The 24,286-nt window shown below is 41.6% G+C and overlaps 1 long non-coding RNA gene across 1 annotated transcript in view; it reads left to right on the top strand.

The window, feature by feature from the left end:
- The window catches only part of LOC133390039 (uncharacterized), a 21,026-nt gene extending 6,662 nt beyond the window's left edge, over window positions 1-14,364 (top strand). The window contains exons 3-4 of the long non-coding RNA XR_009764281.1: window positions 4,221-4,318; window positions 13,904-14,364. This is a non-coding gene — a long non-coding RNA (uncharacterized LOC133390039). The remainder of the gene's footprint in view (window positions 1-4,220; window positions 4,319-13,903) is intronic.
- The last annotated feature ends 9,922 nt before the right edge of the window (window positions 14,365-24,286 follow it).

Genomic DNA, 24,286 nt, shown 5'->3' on the forward strand with positions numbered 1-24,286 from the left:
CAGGTATGTCTAGGCTTGTGTTTAGGCAAACAGCATAGGTGTATGTTCAGTTTTGTGTGTAGAAAGCATGACTCACATACGGAGTCAAAGATGGATTACTGTTTGATAGAGTGCTTCCAAGCAGTGTGTTATCTCACAATTGGGTTATTCAGATCCAGTTTTTCTGTGTGTACAATTGGCACTTGAGCATGCATATACTCCAGTCACAATATTCATGTTGCTCCATCACTTGCTGTCCACACTAGTGGACAGAGCTTGACAAAATGTATTTGGAGGGTATGTGTTTTTGTCCTTCTCCTCAATTACTTCTTCCCTGCCCTCCACGATGCTTTTCCTTTATAGGCATGTGTGACGATCCCACCTTTGGCTCCACCTGTCAGGTTCCCACCTGCTTGTGGCTACCGCCTTTCACTAGGCACCACCTCAGGACACCACCAGTCAGGATCGTCGTTTTTATTTTTTCTCACTCCGCTCTAGCACAGATCTCTCAAGATCCCACTGCTAGGCAGCACCACCAGCCATTCCTTGTAAACAATACTGCTAGAGACTTTGCCTTAGTCTCCCTATGGCTTGTTACTTTGTGTCTGTGTGCCCTTGCTGTCCACAACCCCCCTGTATCTTTGTCTATAAAGCATACAATCCTGGGTTGCTCTGGATACTTGACGTTGTTACAATATCTCCCTTCACCGCTGCCACCATATGATACAGTTTCCCTCCAGCCTTGGTAATTACCCTGCCCTCCCTTCTGGTCTGTATATCCCCAGCCAAGGATCAGGCTTTTGGTAAACCAATAAAAGTATTTATTTGATAACACTAGGAAATAACAAGATTACTTTAGGAATGTTTAACAAGCGTATGGTTTCCTATTGTGTCACTCTTATGTTTCCAGTTATATATATTCTCTCCAAATATCAGCCTAATAGAATCCAAACCTCCCTCAGAACTCTGTCAACTCAATCCCAACCGCCTCCCACTTCAACTCCTTTCCAATCACTCTCCTCTCAACTCCCCCTCACTCAACTGTCATCCTCTCATTTATACCTTCAGCCATTCAAACCCTCAGCCAATAATCATCCAACATTCTCCCGCATTCTAGCCCATGTACTCCCCCCTCTTACTCAATTCACTTACCATATATCCCTATATAAACCTGCACTTACCATATTTACAGTTTTTAACATATAAGGACATCACAGCATGCACGCAGATATTTCTGTACTTGTGTTTGTGTACCTTAAAAAAAATCACAGGAAGTGTACAAAAGTGCAAAACCAAATGTTACCAACCTGACTAGGTTTGCACAAGAAACCAATGTATGTCCTGCAATAATAGTCTTTGAGATAATCCCTGACACACATACTGTGTAGAGATCTTCCGAGAACAGCTGTTTCTCACTGGGTCGTTGAAATTCAAATCTGCCTTCTGCAGGTTGCAAATGACAGAAAGAGGCACACTCATATTGTCTGAGCCACCTAAAATAACATGGCTTGGTTGTGCTTAGCTGGGGACCAAACAGAAGCAGAGAGTGTGGCATTATAGGCCACCCATTAAAACATCACCACACAAGTGACAAACCACCCATCCCAACAAATGTGCTGCTAATGAGCTGTATAACATGTTATTCGATAACTAAAAATATAAGAAGTTATTTTTAGTTATTGGATTTTCTGTGGAACGGATAAATCTGGATTAAACAAAGAAAAACCCTGGGTTGGCATTTTGATGGTGATAACATTATGTGGGCAGTACAAAACACTTCTGTAGATAAGCAGCACTAATTTCACAAAAAGCTCCCATCTGGAAGCACCTGAAGATAAGAAGGCACTTCCTTTTTGTTTGGGTAAGTTCTGAAAAACATATTTGCCTACTCTTCTATAATTTGCTTGTTCTGAACACATCTCTCTCCTTCAATGGGTGAGGAGAGCTTTCTGTAAATCCTGATGGAATAAGCTTATTCCATACCACGACTCTAACACATTTCCAAATTTGATACCCAGATAATATTGAGGTTCTTTTTATAAGAGAATTTTAAGGCATTCTGGCGATAGGAATACGTAGTCTGGTGGTACACTAAGATTGTCTTAGAGCTATGCTGATATGTCCCCTGAATATCATGACCTAATTTGCCACCAAATTTGGGGGCCATTTCTCCAATTTTTGAAAGGATGCACTGAAATTTTGGGCCTTGTCTTTTGCAGTGATGGCTTCAGCCTTTTCTTAGCCCCCTCCCCCCAGTTGTTTGTGGCAGTAATGGTGCAGTAGCAACACAACGCCAGTCTCAGAGTGTGCACGCACATAGCCTTTGAAATGCACATGGGTTGTTTTTCCCTAGAGTGCTTTTGTACATGGTGCTTTGCAATTGTAATGTACATATCTTCCTGCCATAATGCTTGTTGAAGCGGCATCTGCTATCCATGCCATCAGTACACACTGTAGGCTGGCTTACCAACTAGAGCATATTGGTCTTCTCTGCTCCCCTTCCTTCAATTGGTGTTTCCACACCCCATGAGTGCTGCCAGAAATGACGTAATGCCTTGCTGCAGCTGCGCATACACAGTTCCACCAACCTTTTAAAAAATTTATATTTTGTGGCTCTTTCAAAATACAGGATATTGGAAAGAGAGGGGCTGGAAACTGGTGTACTGATATACGGTATGTTCTAATGTATCTTAACTGCAGCACATAAACAAAAAAAATATTTAAATACATTCAAAGCACGAGACCATCTAGGGAGGCAGTTGGATCCTTGGATGACAAGGGAGTCAAAGGTGTGCTAAAGCAGGGTTAGGAGATTGCAGAGAACAGGGCCGGCGCAAGACACGTTGGGACCCTTGGGCACTAGCCTGCCCCGGCACACACACACCACACCTACCTACCTTTCCTTTGGTTAATGCTGCCCGCGCTGTTCATGCCTGCCTGCCATCAACCACAATGGCGGCTGAGGCTTCCCTAATGGGCTGATGCCTCCACCGCCATCTTGGTTGATGGCATGCATGCATGCATGCTACATATGCGTATCCCTGCCATCAACCAAGATGGCGGCAGGGGCATCAGCCCATTAGGGAAGCCTCAGCCGCCATCATGGTTGGTGGCAGGCTTGCGCAACCAGCATTTGTGTCAGGGGAGAGTTAGGTGGGACATTCAGGCAGGAGTCGCAGGCCTGTATTGCAGTATGGAGGGTGCCTGGGAGCTCCCTCTTGCAATCCGTGGCAAGATCAGGAGCCAACACTGCCACAGATTGCGGAAGGGAGTACTACCCACCCACCCTAGGCAGGGACCCCTTGGCCACGTGCCAGCCCTGGCAGAGAAGCTAAATGAATTCTTTGCATCTGTCTTCACAGTGGAGGATATGGGGCAGATCCCTGTGCCTGAACTAACTTTTGCAAGAAGGGAATCTGAGGAACTGAGGCAAATTGTGGTGATGAGAGATGAAGTTCTAGGCTTAATAGATAAAATAAAAACTAACAAACCGGGTCTGGATGACACCCACTTGAGAGTTCTCAGGTGATCTTCTAACAAAAATATGTAACTTGTCCTTCAGATCTGCTTCCATACCTGAGGACTGGAAAGTGGCCAATGTAACATCAATCTTTAAAAAGGAATCCAGGGGTATCCTGGAAATTACAGGCTGGTTAGCTTAATGTCTGTCCTGGGAAAACTGGTAGAAAGTATTATTAAAGACAAATTAACCAAGCATATAGAAGAAGAAGTCCTGCTGAAGCAGAGCCAGCATGGCTTCTGCAAGGGAAAGTTTCACTAACCTTATAGAATTCTTTGAGAGTGTCAAAAAGCATATAGTTAGAGGTGATCCAGTGGACATAGTATACTTAAGACTTTCAAAAAGCTTTTAACAAGGTATCTCACCAAAGACTCCTGTGTAAGCTTAGCAGTCATGGAATATCAGGAGAGGTCCTCTTGTATATCAGGAATTGGTTAAGTAGCAGGAAGCAAAGAGTAGGAATAAATGGACAGTTCTCCTGTGCTTTTTAAGTTGTTCATAAACGATCTAGAGTAAGGGGTGAGCAGTGAGGTAGCCAAGTTTGCTGATTGTACTAAATTGTTCAGGGTTGTTAAAACAAAAAGGGATTGCAAAGAGCTCCAAAAGGACCTCTCCAAACTGAGTGAATGGGCAGTAAAATGGCAAATGCAATTAAATGTAAACAAGTGTAAAGTTATGCATACTGGAGCAAAAAATCTCAGTTTCACCTATACTCTCATAGGGTCTGAGCTGGCAGTGACTGACCAGGAATGAGTTCTTGGGATCGTAGTGGATAGCTTGATGAAGATGTCAACCCAGTGTGCAGCAGCTGTGAAAAAGGTAAGTTCGATGCTAGGAATCATTAGGAAAGTATTGAAAATAAACTGCTGATATCATTATGCCAGTGTATAAATCTATGGCGTGGACACTTTTGGAATACTGTGTACAGTTCCGGTCGCCTCACCTCAAAAAGGATATTGTAGAGCTGGAAAAGGTTCAGAAAAGGGCAACCAGAATGATCAAGGGGATGGAGTGACTTCCCTATGAGGAAAGGTTGCAGCATTTGGGGCTTTTTAGTTGAGAGAAAAGGTGAGTCAGAAGTGACATGATAGAAGTGTATAAAATTATGCATGGCATGGAGAAAGTGACTAGAGAAATTTTTTTCTCACACTCTCATAACACTTGAACTCGTGGACATCCATGAAAGATTCAGGATTGACAAAAGAAAGTAATTCTTCACGCAGTACATAGTTAAACTGTGGACTTCGCTCTCGCAAGAGCCAGTGATGGCCACCAACTTGGATGGCTTTAAAAGAAGATTAGACAAATTCATGGAGGAGATGGCTATCAGTAGCTGCTAGTTATGATCACTGTGCTCTGCCGCCATAGTCAGAGGCAGTATACTTTTGAATACCAGTTACAAGAAGCCACAGGGAGAATGCTCTTGCAATCATGTCCTGCTTGTGGGCTTCCCATGGACATCTGATTGGCCACTGTGAGAACGGGATGCTGGACTAGATGGGTCACTGGTCTGATCCAGCAGGCTCTTCTTATGTTCTTAAAAACAAACTTCTTTACCTAACAAGCCCCTCAAAGGTTGGGAGAATTATCATCTCTAGTTTACACAACAAAACAATAAACAGTAGGATGCATTTGACAATTATGCATATGTAGAGATACCATTAAAACAACAGAAAAACAAACACATGAGCATTCCCATGCTTATCTAAACCAGGTGGTTTTCAGAATTTGATATTTGATGCTAAAACCTGCTTGTTTCCTAGAAGCTCGCTGTTTGACATTTCAAAGTCATTAAACTGAATACACTCTTTTCAGTCAACATTTATCTGTATTCATCCTGATGAAATCACTCCACACACATCTAAAAATAGTGCCACCAGAATGATGGTATATTAAAAGCCTCACAAATATTAGTATATGTCAAAGACTATAGGAGATCATTTGTCTTTATCAGAAGTCCTTGCTTTTGTATCATGTGAACCCGAGGGGTGTCTTTTTAGAGTTGAATATGGAGACAGAGAACAATTTGTGTAAAAAGAAACAAGTATTTTTCTTTGTATGCCACCCTGGGCTCCTGGAAGGAGCATTTTGTTGCATTTTGGATACTCTGTTCATAGGGTTTTCATGGTAAGAGGTATTCAGGGGTGGTTTACCATTGCCTTCCTCTGAGTTTGGATGCATCTTAGTCTGGTGTCTCAGCTTTGACCATTCCATCTTGGGTGCCCCTGCTAGGACTCTAGCCTCTAGGTCTAGACTCCTGATGGCATTGCTCTCAGCTTCTTCAGCACTCTCAAACCCCCTCACCATGTTACGGTGTGCATCCTAAAGGCCTTTCCTATCTACTATGTATTTCTATATATAAAGTAGCTTTTCTTATTTTACCAAGTCTTAAATCTCAGTGATCTAAATGAAAGGTAAGAGCCTGCTACTTAGGTATATACACATGCTGGCACACATGCAGCTGAGACCGGTGAGGATCTCTGCATATATATATTTCCATAACAAAGGGTTATGTGAGCCAGTAAACTAAATTGAATTGCGAGTTGTGCCTGAAAGCTAAAAAAAGCTAAGTACTGTGTGTGGTTTACAAAGAGATCAAAAAGAAGACTTTAGGTTAATAATAATAATAATAATTTAATTTATGTGTCGCCTATCTGGCCAATGGCCACTCTAGGCGACGTAGGTTAGACAAAGAAAAGCAGAACAAAAGATAGCAAACCATGGCTGAAGACTCCACACTTAAGACAAGCATCTCAAGGCTGGAGAAGGACCATTATGTGATTTGGAGTCTTCACATGACTGCACTTTTGGAAGGGGAGAATCTGCATGGAGTCCTGACTGATCCTGAACCCTCAGCAGCAGATGAAGCAGCCACTGCATCCTGGAAGTGTGAGCATGCCAAAGTGAAGTCTCTTCTTATTTCTGCTTTATCAGATGAGGCACTAAATGTTTGCATGGGCTGTAGGAATATGAAGGAAATATGGGGAAAGCTTGACAAAGTGTGTCAGAGAAAATCTAAAAATCATGTGATATGTCTCTATAATAAGTCACCGTACATGCTGAACCAGTCTAGCACAAATCTGAATACACATCTAGAGAGATCTACAAGTCTGTTCTGAGAATTAGAAAGATGTGGGAGATCATTGAATGAAGATTTACAAAAACTTATTTTGCTGGCCTCTCTAAATGAGCATCATTGAGTGACTGCTTGCATACCAGAACAGACAGATCAGAATATGGATCAGATTATGTCATATTTGAAATATCAGGACTATAAATAGAGACAAGAACAAGCTCTGTCTGAAAAAGCAAATTTTACCTGGACAGAAACAGCAACCAAAGGCAAGATAGAGAGATGAGTCATGCCCCAGAGCCACAGCAGGGTACAGACAAACAAAGGAAGAATTGTTTCATATGCAAATCTCCTAATCGCTTTCAAAGAGATTGTCCTGGAAGGGAGACAGGAGAAAGAGTTGATTTTAAACAGAAGCAAGCTGAAAGAAAAACAAATAGCCAAACTAAAGTGAAGCATTCCAGTTACCATGTATCTGATGGAAAGAATGATTATAAAACCAGATTTTTAATCGACATTGGTTGTACCGCACATTTAATAAATGATAAAAATTTGTTTAAGAACTTAACCCCTCATACACAGAATGTAATCGCTGCATCAGGAGACATTTTCTGTTCTCAAGGAATAGGCTAGGTGGAACTACTTTGCAACATGCCAGACGGCACCAGAGAGCTTGAACTGAAAAATTGCCTATTTGTTCCAGCATTTAAAGATAATTTAATAAGAGCCATAAAAATAATGGATCTTGGGGATGAACTGCGTTTATATGACAAAATTTGTCATATTTTAGATGGAGAAATATGTTGTACTGCAAAATTGAAAAATGGACTTTTGCATTTGGAATATTTTGAAACTATGTATGCAAATACAGCCAAAGAAACCTGTGATTCTGGATGTTTACATGTTTGGCATCAAAGAATGGGACATGCCAGCTTAGCCAGAGTCAGTGCTCTAGAGAAGGAAAATTTGGCTAGTGTAATTGTAATTGGACAGTGTAAATTCACAGAAAATGTGAATGTTGTATAAAGACAAAAGGTGTGAAACCAAAATTTCCTAAGAAAAGTGAAAGGAAAACTACAAAACCTCTATGATTAATTCTCACAGACTTTGCGGACCCATTTTAAAGGGTGGAAATTTATACATGCTTACTTTCATAGATGATTACTCGAGGTATACTACAATGTACCTACTAAGAGGTGAGAGCCAGTGTGGCATAGTGGTTAAGGTGTTGGACTATGACCTGGGAGACCAGGGTTCAAATCCCCACATAGCCATGAAGCTCACTGGGTGAACTTGGGCCAGTCACTGCCTCTCAGCCTCATGAAAACCCTATTCATAGGGTCGCCATAAGTCGGAATCGACTTGAAGGTAGTACATTTACATTTTTACCAACTGAGAGAGAAAAGTCAAGTACTTCAAAAATTGAGGGACTATATTAGAATTGTATCCAATAAATTTGGCAGAAAGCCACAAATTATATGATCTGACAATGGAAGAGAATTTGTGTCCAGGGCTATGCAAGATTTTCTACTTGAGGAAAGCATGGAGTACTAGACTACTGTTGTTTATACTCCAGAACAAAATGGAGTCACAGAAAGTATGGACCAGACTCTTGGACAGATAACTTGTTCCTTGTTGGAAGATGCACAGTTACCACAGAACTACTGGGGGGAAGCAGTGGTTACTGCCACCTATCTGCAGAACCAACTTCCAGCAGCTACAACCAACAAAACACCTTTTGAGCTATGGCCTGATTGGACACCAAGCATGTCTCACCTTTGTGTATTCAGCTGCGAGGCCTTTGTATGCATCCCGAAACAAAAGAGGTCAACATTTGACAACACTGCCAAGGAAGTAATATTCATCAGATATTCTTCAACACAGAAGGGATACCAAGTCATAGATCCCAAAACTGGCAAAGATGGAGTATACAGAGCTGTCCACTTTGAAGAAGAAAAGTGTGCACACCAACCAGAAGGGGCACACACCAAAGAGATGACAGTGAAATAGAAAAAGAAACTGAGCTATTCTTCTACAACAGAAGGGATCACAATAATACACCAGCAGAGGAAGATGAGGAATCTGAGCCAGAAGAGGCATCATTCATTCATTCATTCATTCTATTTCTATGCCGCCTTTTGGCCAAAGGCCCTCAAGGCGGCTCACAATAAAATAAAATAAACACAAATACAAAATACACATCAGAAAAGAATACAGTGCACAGAAATTCAAACAACAAAACATTAACATTGTTTAAAAAACAAGGTTCTTTACAGGCCTGGAGATAATCTGTCCTTAAGATGTAGCACTGCCACTCCAGGAATTTTAGTCCTCAAACATTGAGCAGCTGTTGTAAAGGATTTGCTCACCAACACCATCTGATTCTTGCCCGAAATCATCGTCCGTAGACTTGAAGTAGAACTTGTAGTTGGGCCAGTTGAGGAGCGCCTTGAAGTCGCCCAGTGTCACCCGCTCAGCCGGGATGAGCAGCTTCACCAGGTACGGCTTCTCCTGGTTGTCCAGATGGTAGATGATCTTGGTCTCCACCACCGCCATTGCTGCCGCTGCTCTTCGCGGAGGGCGCCGCCGGCCGAGCCCGGGCCTTGCTGTCTGTAGCTCGGACGTCATGGCTGTCCTCGTTGGAAAAGCCCAGCAGCTGTTTTTCTTTTTCTGCTAAGTGAGACTTGAGAAAGGATGTTGGTCGAGAACTACCCTCCCAGTTGGCTCAGGGTCGCGGGGAGGGGCGTCAATCCTCTTCTCCCGCAACACCCCTCCGCCCCTTTCCAGGTACAGATTCTGCGCCCGCGAGGCCCTCTGCTTCCTGGACATAGCAGCACTCCAAGAAACTCGAAGAGCAGGAGAGGGACAATTGAAGGAAGAAAAAGGAGGTTACACCTTCTTCTGGAAAGGACTGCCTGAACAAGAACGATGAATACATGCTTTGCTATTAAAAATGATCTTGTGACGCTTTTGTCAAAAGTTCCTACTGGCATTAATAAACGACTCTCAACTCTCTGATTAAAACTCGCACAAAACCAACAGGCAACTATTCTAAGTGCTTATGCACCAACATTAGATGCTGATGAAGAGATCAAGGAAAATTTTTATACCCAGCTGGACACCATCTTATCAGAGATACCTAAGGAGGATAAAATTATCCTCCTTGGCGATTTCAATGCAAGAGTTGGGCGTGATTTCAATTTATGGCCAGAAACCATTGGGAAAGAAGGAGTTGGCAATAGCAACCTGAATGGAATTCTACTTCTGACTAAATGTGCAGAGCATAATCTTATTACAAACACACTCTTTTGCCAGAAAGATAAATTTAAAACATCATGGAAGCACCTTTGGTCAAAATACTGGCATCTCCTGGATTATGTAATTGTCCATGCCAGAGATCATCAGAGCCAGAAGGGGCAGCCGAAGTGTCTGCACCCAGATGCTCTGAATGCACCAACAAAGATGTACCACCAGACAAACTTGCTTACCTCATGAGAAATGAACTTCCAGAGCCAGAGACCTGGAAAATGATTGAAGCCTTACCCAAAGCTGAAGCTGAGAGGTGAGGCAGGCAGCCAAGGAAGAGCTGGAAGAAAAAGTCAGATGCTAAAGGAAAAGTTGAGAGATACAAGACAAGCCACTGGAAAACTTCTGTATATCAGCACTGTTACCAGGCCAGATGTGGCAACAGCAGTAGGATACCTATGCAGAAATACCAGCTCGCCAACCAAGGAGGACTGGGAAGCAATCAAGAGAGTGGTGAGATATCTGAAGGGCACTGCAACCATGAAACTAAACTTAGCGGCTACCCGAGATCCCAAACTAGTGGGATATGCAGATGCTGATTGGGCTGAAGACACTACAGATTGAAAATCTACCAATGGAAACATCATATACTATGGCGATTCAGTGATCAGCTGGGCAAGTAAGAAACAAGAGACTGTAGCTCACTCTTCCACAGAAGCAGAGTATATGTCAGCTTCTGAAGCAAGCAGACAGTTGACATGGCTACTTGAACTGTTCAAAGATTTAGGTGTCTTTATACCTGGGCCTGTTGTGATGCATGAAGACAACCGAGGATGCATCAGACTCGTGGAGTCTGAAGGGGTGAGTTCACGAACCAAGCTCATAGACATGAAGCACCGTTTCATTAGAAATATCTACCACAGAGGACTACTCAAGATAGAGTATTGTCCAATGGAAGACATGACCGCAGACACTCTGATGAAGTCAGATACTGCAAGCTGCGAGACAAGATCAACCTTGTGAGTGAAACCAAACATTCGTTGAGATGGGTGTTGGAATGGGGCAAGATCAGCTCCTGTTTGGATTCTTTTGGTTGTATTCCAGAAGAAAGATAGAGTTAGGGTCCTCCAGCCAGCTAGACTTGCCTACCTTTACCTGTGCTGTTCTCTACCTAAATTCCTTCCATTGTAAACTGAGCTCAGAGAAGCTGACCTGCCCCTCCTTCCTTTGTCTTCAGAAGCCCCTCTAAGTTCAAATGAAAGCACAATGAATGTGTGAGTGACAGGGAAGTTTGCCCTAATGGGCCACTCTCCACTGGCAGGGCCTCTCCAGGATTTTAAAGAGGAATCTTTCCCACTCCGACATGGAGATACCAGGGTTTGAACTTGGGACCATTTGCCTACAAAGCACGTGCTGTCCCACCGAGCTACAGCCCTGCCCCTCATCTTGTTTAGCAAGAAGATGAAGTCGTTGCTACAGATACAGGATTGGCCAAAAAGCAGGAGAGAAATATCCCACACAAGTACACAAAGTGAAGGCTTCTGAGGGCACTTTTCCATTGTCCTCTCAGGCTAAAGCGCCAGCATATTTTTAAAAAGTGCTAAAGGGCAGGAGTAAAGAGTGAGTTAGTGGAATCCAGCAGAGAAAAAACAAATACAGAAACGATCTTTGGTAGTTATACAAAAATCTCAAAGCCTTCTCTTCCTGCTTTCCCTTTCTGTAGGACATCACTCTTTTTCAGGCATAAAAGCATCTTTGCAATGCACTCAATTTGTAAGCCCCTTTGTTACCTTCATACAGTTCTCCTAGACGAATAATATTACCGTCATTGTTGTACAATTCAGTTAGTCAGTCTTTTGCTTCTGCACTCTCCCCCCCCCCGCTTTTTCTTCTTTTTCCTCATGCAAAATGAAAATGTTTGAATGGGTAGCTATTTTCCTCAGCATAATGGAACACTTTGAAAGAAAGCTAATGGAAATTACATATTAATTAGCAATGCCTGATTGTCATGTGATATTTATATCATTTTCTATTATTCGTAACCAGAAAAAAGAGTCCAGATTTTTTTTTTTTTTTGGCATGAGAGGCCCACCCTTTGGCAGGTGTGGGGAGATCACCTGCTGGCAAGTGACCTCTTTTTCCAGTGAAATTCTGAGTGCAAATGGACAGGCAAAATCCTTAGCAGAGCCAGCTTCATCATGACAAGACCATCATGGCAAAGAAATGGGTAAGAAATGCACCTACAGGGCTAAGGTTTGACCAGGCAATTTCAGGTATTGACAGAGTAAGGGGCTTCAGTATCTGAGGGGGCACAATTTAGCAAGCTCCAAGGGTCCATTTTTGGATGTGTATGTGGATAAAATTGTGAAAAATCAACGTATGAGAAGATCACTTGTGTTTGTTTTCTGTCAATTTCATAACTCATAGTATCTATAATGCAATATTAATCTTGAATGCAGCCTCAAAGGTAGTACTATGAATGTAGTGATTAGCTGTTACACACACACACACACACACACACCCCTCTGGAACCTGGAAAAAAGTGTGGCAGTTACCATGTAATTAGCAAAGGAGATGAAAACTTAAATTTTTCAGCTGACTAACAAGCAGCAGCCTTGAGGGATTCCAGTGTTTTTGTATTTGCTTGTCCTCCCATGTTCATCTATATATATGGAGATTACAAAAAATGCCCTAGCAGTTGAGTGACAACATTTTAACACAGACATTAGAACTAGGGTTGCCAGGTTCAATCCCTGAGACAGATCCTGTATCTTTAGGAGAAGAGAAAGTCAGCCAAGTGCAGGTGTTCTTGCAACCCTGTAATAGGAAAAACCACAAGGTGGAATTCTCCCTTCCCCCTGCCCAACTGTGAAAGATACAGAAGACGTCTTGGTTGCAAGGCCCAGCCTCCAAGAGGTCTTTTGTATCTTTAAAAGTTGTGCAGGGGGAAGGAAGAATTCCACCTTGTGGTTTTTCCCATTACAGGGTTGCAAGAACACCTGCAGTTGGCTGACTTTCTCTTCTCCTAAAGATACAGGCTCAGTCTCAGGGATTGAACATGGCAACCCTAATTAGAACACTCATTGTGTTCAATAGAGCTTAATTTCAGGTAAGTATGGAGAGGATTGCAGTTTATGTCTCTGGCATTCTCTCCTTAGAAGGAAACAGGTTTTTTTAAAGTGGCAATTGAAACTTCTAGAAGCAAACCAAGAAATATTTATGCTGGAAAACACTCTGACAAAGAATCAAAGAGCAAGTGGGATTTTTTACTTTCCCCTCCTTTGTCTGCATACCATATTGCAAACTTCTTTTATGCAAGTTCCCTCACTTTAAGAAGGCTAGTGTTTGAGGAACAAGATCTAGGCTGCTTTCACACTGCACTTTATTCCGTAAACTAGTGCAATCAGCCCCATGTGTGAAAGCAGCCCTAGTTTTAATTATTTCTACAATTTATATGTCACTTAATTACAATAGTCTCTAAGCAGTATAGAAGAAACTCAATGCTGTGGAAGTAAAAATGAGTTACAACTATAAATTCAGAATTCAGTTAAATGCCTGCTGAAATAATAATTAAAAAGTCTTCAGCAGGCACTGGATATTCAACAGGGAGGGGGCCTGTCTCACCTCAATTGGAAGGGACTTCCATACATACCGACAGGTGGTTTTGTATCCTGGTAATCACTGGGATTTCCAGCAGATCAAGAGATCCATGAAATAACATTCTAGGTTATTGCTGACCTACTTCTCCATTGACGGTAAACTTATAAATGAAAGAAATTAAAATTACTTAATTCTTCTTAGTTTGTCGTCAGTTTGGGAGAAACTGCCAAAATCAGGGTATTCCAGTGGTAAATAGAGATGTGCTTATCTGCACCTCAAATCAGATAGGACAATTTTTCTTTTATCAAGGGTGAAATGACATCTCAATTCTTCTCGGGAAAATCTACTTGCAGACAATAAGTCATTTATAAAAGTCCTGTTAGGACCTCCTCTGCAGGGAAAACTATATGTTATGAAATTCTAAATCAAACTGTTTGCCCTGATTATTAAAGAAAGCTGCTTTATAGAGGAGACTTTTTTTTTAGTTTTATTTCAGGAATTATAGATGCATTTCAAAGCCACAGCAGAGGATCCTGAGACACGGAGCACACATCCAAGGACAAAGAACAGCAGGCATGGCCAGACAGGAGTTGAAACCATTGCAAGGTTTATAAACTGCAGAATTAATACACAGTACAGGCATGTTTCCTACAAGCTGTGACATTTATGTTATCTCACTCTTCTCTGCCTATAGAGATAGCCTTGAATCTGCCTCAGCAGAAAAGATAGGTGGCAGACCAGCAAAAAGGAAGTATATATTTGATTTATCTGAGATGTTGTCCATTTCAAAAAATCCACAGGAAGAAAAAAATCCTACAGAAATACGTACATTTAAGTTTCAATCCTACACATACTTACTTAGAAGTAAGTACCACTGAATGCAGTAATATTTATTTATGGGTAGACATGTGTTGGATTGTTAATCTACAGACAAACCAAGAATGAATAAGCATTAGAAAGATTTATTCAGGAAAAACATAATCTAATTCCAGCATATCAAAATTGCTATAAAATAACATTTTGTTTTACTGCTGCCCTATGTTCTTTTATTTATTTTTAAATTTCAATGCACTGCTGATTAAACTGATAACTTTTCAGAGTAGGTTATAAAAGACATTATACAAAAGAATGCACATAAAATCAATAAACAACTGAAGCCTCCCACATATGAAACACTAACAAATATTAATATATAGGTCTGATCCATATATCAAATAACAACAACAATGACCAGTTCAGGAGACAAAAGCTTTCCTGCGGAACAAAATGTTATAGATTTCCTGAAGGACAGAAGATGGGCCTCCCCATTAGTAGGGCATCCATGACAATGGAACCACTACTTAAAAGTCCCAAAATACAAGTAGCCTCAAGGATTCTCCAAGCAAGACCTCCTCTGCCAGTTGGGGTATGGATGGAGGAACATATGAGAGGAGGCAACCCTTCAAACGGGGCTGACCCTACCATTAGACAGAATAATGTGGCCATGGTTGCCTCAGATGGCAGATGTGAGGGAGGATGGGGAGCAGCAGTGAAATGTTGAAGGACAGACCTGTGTGTACCATTCAGCCTGCTCTGCAACCTGAGCCTACCCACCTAAATTCAGGTGCAGTGAAGGATACCGACCCATTGTAAAATGTAATTGTTGAAGTAAGACTATGAAGAATGGAGGGCTGCCATCTCGTCTGCCTCAGGCAGCAAATTTTCTTGGGCTGACCCTGCCTTCAAAAGTCCAGATCCATAACATTTGGGCCATTTAAACAGCAAACCAATTTAGGGCTTTGAATATCAAATGTAAATGCTTTGAATTGGGCCAGGACTCTGACAGGCAAATAGTGTGGTGCCTTTAGGATTGGTGTTACACAGTCCTCCTTAATATTAACTGCCACATTTTGCACTGGGTGCAGTTTTTTGCAGACTGGCAGTTGAAATTTACTTTATTCAAAAACAGATCCACTTAGAGACTACAATACAACAGTACTACAGCATGCATCATGGTAGCCAAGTCTTTATTGTCTAGGGCATGTCATTGGTAATATTTTATTTTCTGATATTTAGAGAATTTTTTTTTAGTTTACTATGTTTATTATGAATTTTCTTTGTATTTTTGTAGCTGATTTTTTATTTTGATACTCAAGAAGATGCTTTATTTAGTTGTTAATTGTGTTTTATAGAATGAGGACATTCTCTGGTATTTTTCATATTTGCTTTTTATCTAAGGTGTTTCGTTTGAGTATAAGCAGTATATAAATTGTCCAAATAAATAAGAGGGGGCCCAAATAAACTAAGCAAAAAGGTGCTCTTCACCATAGGCTCCACCTAAGATCAGGTACCATTGCTGGGAACAGGAGAAAATCCAAAATTTTGACCCAATCCTTTAGGCAAAGCATAACCCCATCTGGGGTAGAACCACCATCTATCTCCAGATAACTGTACTGCCCGCACTCAACAACTCAATCTTGACTGGACTGAGCTTCAGCTTCTTAGTTGTCATGTAGGTGTATGGGAAAATGACCTCAAGACATCTCGATGTACGAGGAGATATAGGATGGTATGCTCAATTCCCCTGCCCATGCTACTATGTCATGCCCCTGAATGCCATCCAGGTGAGCCTTTTTGCATGCATTCTCACTCTATGTAGAATAAGCTTTGTTTATATAACACAGATGAGGTAAGGAGGCTCTTAATTGGCCAAAATAGACAGTGGATGCCAATTGTTCATTAGTGAAGATGTTTTCTCACACTACTAAAGCCTGGGAACTTGGCCTTCAAGGCTACTACAAAGCCCAAGGACACTGACCAACAGGATTGATAAACAAAGATGGAAGCATGAGACCCATGAAAAAGAAACATCCCCACAGGTATAGCTAGTTAAAATCACAGGTGCAAACCTGCACCCAGGTTGAGGGGCTCTTTGAGTATAAATAAGGCTCCCTGGGTTTGGTTTGAGGAAGCTTCAACATAGACTCAGGCCGGTGAGGTGCTGTGTACTGACCAGTTGAGATCTCTCCGTTGTTGCTTGTCTGGGGCTCCCAATTACTGAAAGGAGAATATGAGATTTGTGCTCATTAGTTGCTTTATTTGTTTATTGCGTTGCCTGCTATAAAACACTAGCTGCTATCTCAAATAAAGCTACTTGTCCACTGGTGTCTTCACTCATTGCCTTTGAAGTTCCTGGACTTCCTTGCCTCTGGCAAAACAGTAGGCCACTACTTGCTCCAGAGAGACGTTCAGGGACTGATTCACAGGAGCTCCTGGAAAAGAAGAGAGAACTAAGTAGTCCAGAAAGATACTGGCATTTAATTATGCTGAGAGGCACAGGAGAATTAAAAAAAATAACTTTTCCTGGTGAAGATTTTCCACCAGTGCAACCAAGAGAGTTTCACTACGCAAATGTGACCTCAAGCCAGGCCTAGATAATTGATTTGACCTAAAAGACCTGGGAGCTGAACCATTATTATGTGTTCTATAGCCTCATCCATGCATGCCAAATATGAGACTGGTTGATCATAGGATTTGCAAGATGAAGGGTGGGCTTTTTCAAAAGACGTCTGACCACAGCCTCCTCAAATGGGCTTCTCTCTCCTGCCATTAAGGAGGCATTTATTATTGGCTGGATGGAAATGGCCAGTTTCTCTGAAGAAGCTGAGACTAGTCAGGAGAGCAAAGGCTTAGACCAGTGGTTTCCAAACTTTTTTCTTCATGGACCACTTGAAAATTGCTGAGAGTCTTGGTGAACCACTTAATGATTTTTCTGCCTGTTGTAGCAGTTGCAATTCCATAGAATTCAAACTGTAATACAATAAAATATAAGGAATAAAAGAAGCAATACAAATATAATTAAAATCACTATGAATATTTAATGAGATGGATGTGTCATTTTCCATTTTCAACCACAAATCCACAGACACCTGAATGAGTCATGTGGACCACCAGTGGTCCATGGATCACAGAGTGGTAACCCCTGGCCTGGTAGACAGCACTACCCCAAGGACTTTATGCACGTCCTGAGGCTGTAACAATTGAAACTCATCCAAGTAACTACAATAAGGGCAATTTGCCAGGTCCAGATGTACAAAGGCTTCAGTGCCATTAAGAACTGCTCTGATGGGAGTTTCCCACAGGTGGTACTTCTCTGATCACTTCAGTATTGTGCTGGGTAATCTGATGAAATCCTGCTGTCCATGCTTTTCTTAAAATGTACAGGAGCCTTTTTTATGTTCTGAGCGTGACCCAATGTCATTCTTTCACTCATGGCACAATAAATCAAACACACACATTTGTCAGAAAAGAGCTTACTTACATATTACTAATTACTGTACAGCACACTTAATGCAAGGGTTTATTTATCTGTGTACAGGCATACCCCGCTTTAACATTCGCAATGGGACCGGAGAGTATACTTTAAGTGAAAATCTACTTTAAGTGAAGCAATTGTCTTCCTTGTACTGCACGCAATCACCACTAGATGGCAGCGGCGTCATGCCAATAAAGTGTACGTTATTGTGAAGCACACAAACGTTAAGCGGGGTATGGGGATGTATGGAGCATGTACGTTATAGCGAGGCAACGTTAAGTGAAGCAACATTAAGCAGGGTATGCCTGTATACAAATATGCACACAGACATGCTAAAGCCAACCACCAGCATGACTTCCTTTGAGTTCTATGGGACAAGTAAATACTGTAAGCTGAAATGAAGATGAAAGGTCAAATTTGATGTATGCATTGAAACTGACAGTGGTGGTGTAGGGTCATAAGAACATTGAAAGCTGCCTTATACTGAGTCCATTTAACTCAGTACTGTCTACACTGACCGGCAGGAGCTGTCCAGCATTTCAGACACGGAATCTTGCCTAGCCCCACCTGGAAATTCCAAGGATTGAACTAGGGGCCGTCTGTATGTAAACAGATTTTTTTCCTAGTTTTGACTGCAAAAAGTAACACCATTTGTCATTCTTCATAAAATATTTTTAAACCCTCTGCCAAAATGTACATCTATTAATTCACCATTTAGAATTTAATTATCCCGGTTTACTTCTAGAGATGACAATGTACCTAAACTATTACTCTGAACTTGGTCCTACTACAGGACCATTAAAACAGGAGTTTGAGCACCGCAGTTGTGAGACAGAAGGTGGGGGTGATGCCCCACTCTAACGAGGCCAGGATTCTTCTCTCTCCCTGCCCAACACAAGGCTTCTTCCCATTTGCTTACTCCCAGAAATGTGTTGTATTGACTTTAAGAGATAATTTTCAAAAAGTCTTCTATCGGAGTGATATGCGATCCCTCAAGATAATAAATTGAAAAGACAAAATGGAAAATAAAATAGATTTTTGATTCCCCTTTTTATCCCCTCTGAGATAGCAAACTATTTCCAGGCATTCATTGGCTACAAATCTGATTACTTTGATGGAACTACGATGGGATTACTCCACCAGTGTAAATAAGATCAGTGTTTGTCCTGTTACATATTAATTCAATAAAACCTGCTAAAATACGCAAAAATTAACTTCATGTTCGGCAAGCTGGATTCATAGCTTGTGAAAAATACAGATGAAGCACTGCTTGACAAAAACCAGCACCAAAGGTTTTTTTTAAAGTAACTATCTTTCCAATTTATTTTTCCAGAACAGTCACATATCACACTGATAAAAAGGCCCTTTCACCACCGATTCTTTATACAGAATCTTGGTTTTAAACATTTTTTTCTCCATTGTTACAAGTCTTACCTATTCCCTCACCCTTTCCGCAAACATCAAAGGAGAAAAGGCTTTCATAGCAAACCTTCAGTGACGAACACAGCTTTGTTTAAAGGATATAGTCTTTTGCCATGACCTGGGCTTTTTCTTCAAACTTGTAGAGCCCCCCCTCTCCCTACAACAGCAAAAAAAGAGGCTAAATCATCTTGTGAATAAAATATGTGCCCTGTTGCTGCTACTGCCGTGGCTTTTTCTTGGTTCTGATGCAAAATTAAGTCCAACCTGCATTCTACAAGCATAGCAAAGTTCTAGACTGCCTACAGCAGCGATGGGGAATCTATGGCCTTCCAGATGTTGTTGGACTACAACTCCCCTCAACCCTGACCATTGGTCATGCTAGTTGGGGCTAATGGGAACAGGAATCCAACAACATCTGAAGGGCCACAGATTGTCCACCTCTGGCTGCTGGCCTGCAGGGTTGATCTTGTCATGCAGCAGAAGAAACCACTTAACTGTGACTTTTGTAGGACCTGCTCCCTGCTCCCTGTCTGGCTGACTTCCACCTGTCCTGGGAGGAGAGGGCCCTGACTGGCTGATTCCAGCTGCAGGGGCATTCCTGGTGCTCAAGTTGTCTAGAGGCCATCAGGGTGGAGTCTTGTTTAGAAGCTGTTGCTTGGGGCCACATTTAGTAAGGTGAATCAGGGAATAGGGATACAGCCTGTGCTGGATGGGGTTACACTCCCCCTGAAGACACAGGTTCGCAGTTTGGGTGTGCTCCTGGACTCAGCGTTAAATTTGGAGTCCCAGGTTTCTGCAGTGGCCAGGAGTGCTTTTGCACAGTTAAGATTAGTGCGCCAACTGCACCCGTTCCTTGAGCCATCTGATCTGGCCACGGTGACACATGCCTTAGTTACATCCTGTTTAGATTACTGTAACGTGCTCTACGTGGGGCTGCCTCTGAAGACTGTTCGGAAACTTCAGTTGGTACAACATGCTGCAGCCAGAATGCTAACTGGAGCTGGTTACAGGGACCGTACTACCCCCCTGTTAAAAAAGCTCCACTGGTTGCCAATCTGTTTCCGGACACAATTCAAAGTGCTGGTGTTGACCTATAAAGCCCTATACGGCTTAGGTCCAGGCTATTTATCAGACCGTATCTCCCTGTATGAGCCTGCCCGGGCCCTGAGATCCTCAGGAGAGGCCCTTCTCTCAATACCCACATCTTCTCAAGTACAACTAGTGGGGACGTGTGAGAGGGCCTTCTCGGTGGCTGCCCCTAGGCTTTGGAATTCCCTTCCTAGGGAGATAAGAATGACCCCCTCTTTGCAGTCCTTCCGCCGACAAGCAAAGACCTTCCTATTCCAACAAGCCTTTGGAATTGAAGGCTGTTAAGGATAGGGCGTGAAGGGTGCTGCATTGCTAATGTCTATTATATTATTTTTAAACTAGTTTGAACTCTTTTAGCTATATGTGTGTATGGTTTTAATATTGGAAATAGTTTAATCTTATTTTAATGTAGACTTTGTATGTTTTTAATTATATGTATTTTTTATCTGGAAGCCGCCATGAGTTCCAGTTTTGGAAAAATGGCGGGGTATAAATAAAGACAATAATAATAATAATAATGATAATAATGATGATGATGATAATAATAATAATAATAAGTTTTGGAGAAGATGTACTATTTTTGCTGCCATTTGGAATATGTTATTGTATTTCTATTGTTAGGCCTTATTATGAATTATTAGTGGATTCTTTAATTTTATTGTATATTAATATGAGATGTTTTATTAACCTATTAATATTTATGTAACTATTAAAATTTTATGTTGTGTAAAAGTTAGTGACATCTTATTATGTAAACTCTTCTGATGTTGTGAGATGCTCTGAACGTGGTTTACTGATAATTATCCTGCAGATGATGAAAAGAACCAGCTTCCAGCAGCATCACAAGGGCAAGGGATAGATGAAGGCAGGAACTGGTGTCTGAATACAGTAGCATGGCTTTTTGAAAGTATTGTCTCTATGCATGGTGGGGTTGCCATTTGTGCTCTGCTTCAGGTAGCAAAATATCTCAGAGTGGCACTAGTTGCGTATGGAAATTCCTTCTCCCCTATCCTAGCAATCTTAAAAGTGTGTGAATTGGCAAACTCCAACACCCCTCATCTCCATTGTGTGTCTGTCTTTTCCTGTTAAAATCTTGGCTACTGCTACTGATATTCCTCCCCTGGGCTCCTTCTAGGAGGAAAGACAGGATATAAATTTAACCAACCAACCAAACCTAACAAAATGTGAGGTGAATTGTATCACTTGCCATCATGACACTTGTTTTTACTTTTCTTTTCATAACAGCAGTGCTTAACCCTTCCCTTCCGCACCATGCTCTCAAGGAAAATCCCCTCCACCTGCCATCAGTGGCCATGGGACCTTCCCCTCTTCTCAGCCTAACTGCGGGGATGGGGGGATTTTGCTAGGATCATAGTAGGGGAGGGGAGGATTAAATCTCCCCTCAACACCAAAGCTGGGGCTGATGGGAGCTGATATTCAGAAACATTGTGCCACAGTTTCCCCATGCCTGTGTACTTTAAAACAGAAGATATGGCCACAAAGAACAGTTATTTTAAACAAGAGCTGTGGGGGATTCATTTCAACGGAAGAGGTTTGATATTCCAATCTCTGACTGTTCAAAACATACACAAAGGTGGTCTGATGTGCTTGTACCTTCTGTAGTAACTATTTGAAACCATTCAGACCATGGTATTCCCAATCTCTATGTATGAATGTGAAAGTTGGACAGTGAAAAAAGCGGATAAGAGAAAGATCAACTCATTTGAAATGTGGTGTTGGAGGAGAGCTTTGCGGATACCATGGTCTGCAAAAAAGACAAATAATTGGATGTTGGAACAAACTAAACCACAACTAACATTAGAAGCTACAGACCTGAACTTACAAGATTTGTACAGGGTGGTTTATAACAAATGATATTAGAGGTTGCTGATTCATAGGGTTGCCATAAGTCGTAATCAACTTGAAGGCACAAAACACACACACCCTGCATGCTGTGATCTAGATAAAAATCACCCTGTGCTTGTAATTAAATAAGCAAAAAATGACAATGTGATCGCAAGCAATTAAATTAGTGCCATGTATTGTTAAGGCCCTAAAAATACTAAGAACACTCATAGGCCAACTTTTCTATTCTGTTTGTGGAACTCCTATTAGGGCATATGAGAACATTGTGCATGGTACATAGTTTGATCCAATAGAAAGACCTCTGTTTACAACGGTGGTGTCTGTATAGCTTCTGCGATAAATAATACACCACATTTATATATAAAGCACTTTTAAGCATTCGAAGCAGTTCGCACACACTATCTTATTATTTATAATATTATTATATTTATTATCTTGTTATAACAACAGAGCAGTCCTAACCTGGCCTGAAGATGATCACAGCAGTGTTGTTGCATCTGAGGTTCTGCTGGCTCCTGTCAGTCATGACAGGAGGTGGGGTGGGCTTAGATTGGAGTGGGGGCTTAACCAGCATAGGATCCAGCGAATCCATGGCCAATCCACCTATGCCCTATCTCTAGAAAGCCTTGTCTTGGGGCCCTGAACCAGCTACTGCCAGTGGGAGGACCACCAGTGGGAGGACCACCAGGGCAGGCAAAGGTTGGGCTTCTGTGGCAGCAAAGCCCCTTCCCCCCCCCCTTGAGTGGCACTCTTCTCAACCTGTGGAGGCTGGTGGAGATGGGCCTGTGCATGATCCTAACACAGGCTCCTTTGGGAGTCAGGGTGGGATATAAATTTAACAAAAATATTTAAATAAATCACACACCCCAGCCATCAACACTGGGAGGTAGATAAGATTGCAGCCTAATGGTGTTTGTTATATTATCATCCCTGTATTATATAGATGGAGGGCTAAGGCCAAGCCAAGCGAGAGTGGCATGCTGAAGGCCATCTATTGGTTTCATGCCAGAGGCAAGGAATTACATGATTTCTTATAATCTAGGGGCCTCTTTGCTACTGTGCTCCACCAGCTTTTCTACTACTGTTAGCGTTCTTTAAAAAAACCTCCATCTTTGTGGTGCTATTTAATTGTGCTAATGTGAGTTTGAAGAAATACAATTTTGATACGAAGGTCCGATATCACTAGTGCAATCAGAGTTATTAAATCAGAGTGGCCCAGGTCAGCTTTGTGTAAATTAAAACTCTGCTGCTCAGGGAGCAAATGCTATCAAGACATACAGCAGCATTTTAAATATAACAAGTACCTGTGGATCAATTATAAATTTGTTTAATTCTGATCCTATATTTAGTTCTTGAAACAGTTGGTTCTTTGCTTCTTTTAAACCTGAATTCCTGTGTGTAGTGGAGTAAAACTCAGAGAAGTGCTCACCAAGAGACCTTTAGTAAAAAGTCCATTTTATATCCATCCAGACACTTTAGCTTCATTCATAATCGAAAGAGTTATGGCTTGACCTGTTAATCAAACCTAAAGAGGAGCATTTGTGAAAATATTAGAAAGGCCACATAGGAAGATTCTTATCATTTGGATAACAAAGGCCTTCCTTTCCAATATGATTTTGAGAATATGTGTCATGAATGGATTTAATTAGATTCTTTGTTACATTTTTACCTGCAATATCTGGATGAGGGGAGGAAAAGTATGGAAACCATCCAGAGAACTCCACATTTGAAGTCTACAAATATAGTGGATAGAGTGTGAGATGGGGACTGGGGAGATGGGTTCAAATCTCTGTTCAGCCTTGAATCTCACTGGAAAGTCTTTGTCAAGTCACACTCTCCTAGCCTAGCCTTCCTCAAGGGTTTTTATGAGGACAAAATGGGAAACAAGGTGCCCTGAGTTCTTTGAGGAAGGGCAAAGGACAAGAATACGCCAAAGGATGGTCTCTTACTATTTGGCGTGGTTATGATTTAGAAGATCCAAATCATTTGTGTCATCAGAAGGTCAAAGGTATACAACAAGCATTTTTAACAGAGCTTGACATTACGTATGCACAAGAAAAATTCACAAATCTAGGTAAACAGGACTTTTGAGAAATCAAGATTAAGATATTAAGGGCTGTAACTGTACTTATTATTTATGATTTGCTTCTATTTTGGCTAGTACAATTACTCAATATTCTGAAAGTGTGATGTGGGT

This window comes from Rhineura floridana, chromosome 8 (genome assembly GCF_030035675.1).
Source record: "Rhineura floridana isolate rRhiFlo1 chromosome 8, rRhiFlo1.hap2, whole genome shotgun sequence".
NCBI classification, from domain to species: Eukaryota; Metazoa; Chordata; class Lepidosauria; order Squamata; family Rhineuridae; genus Rhineura; species Rhineura floridana.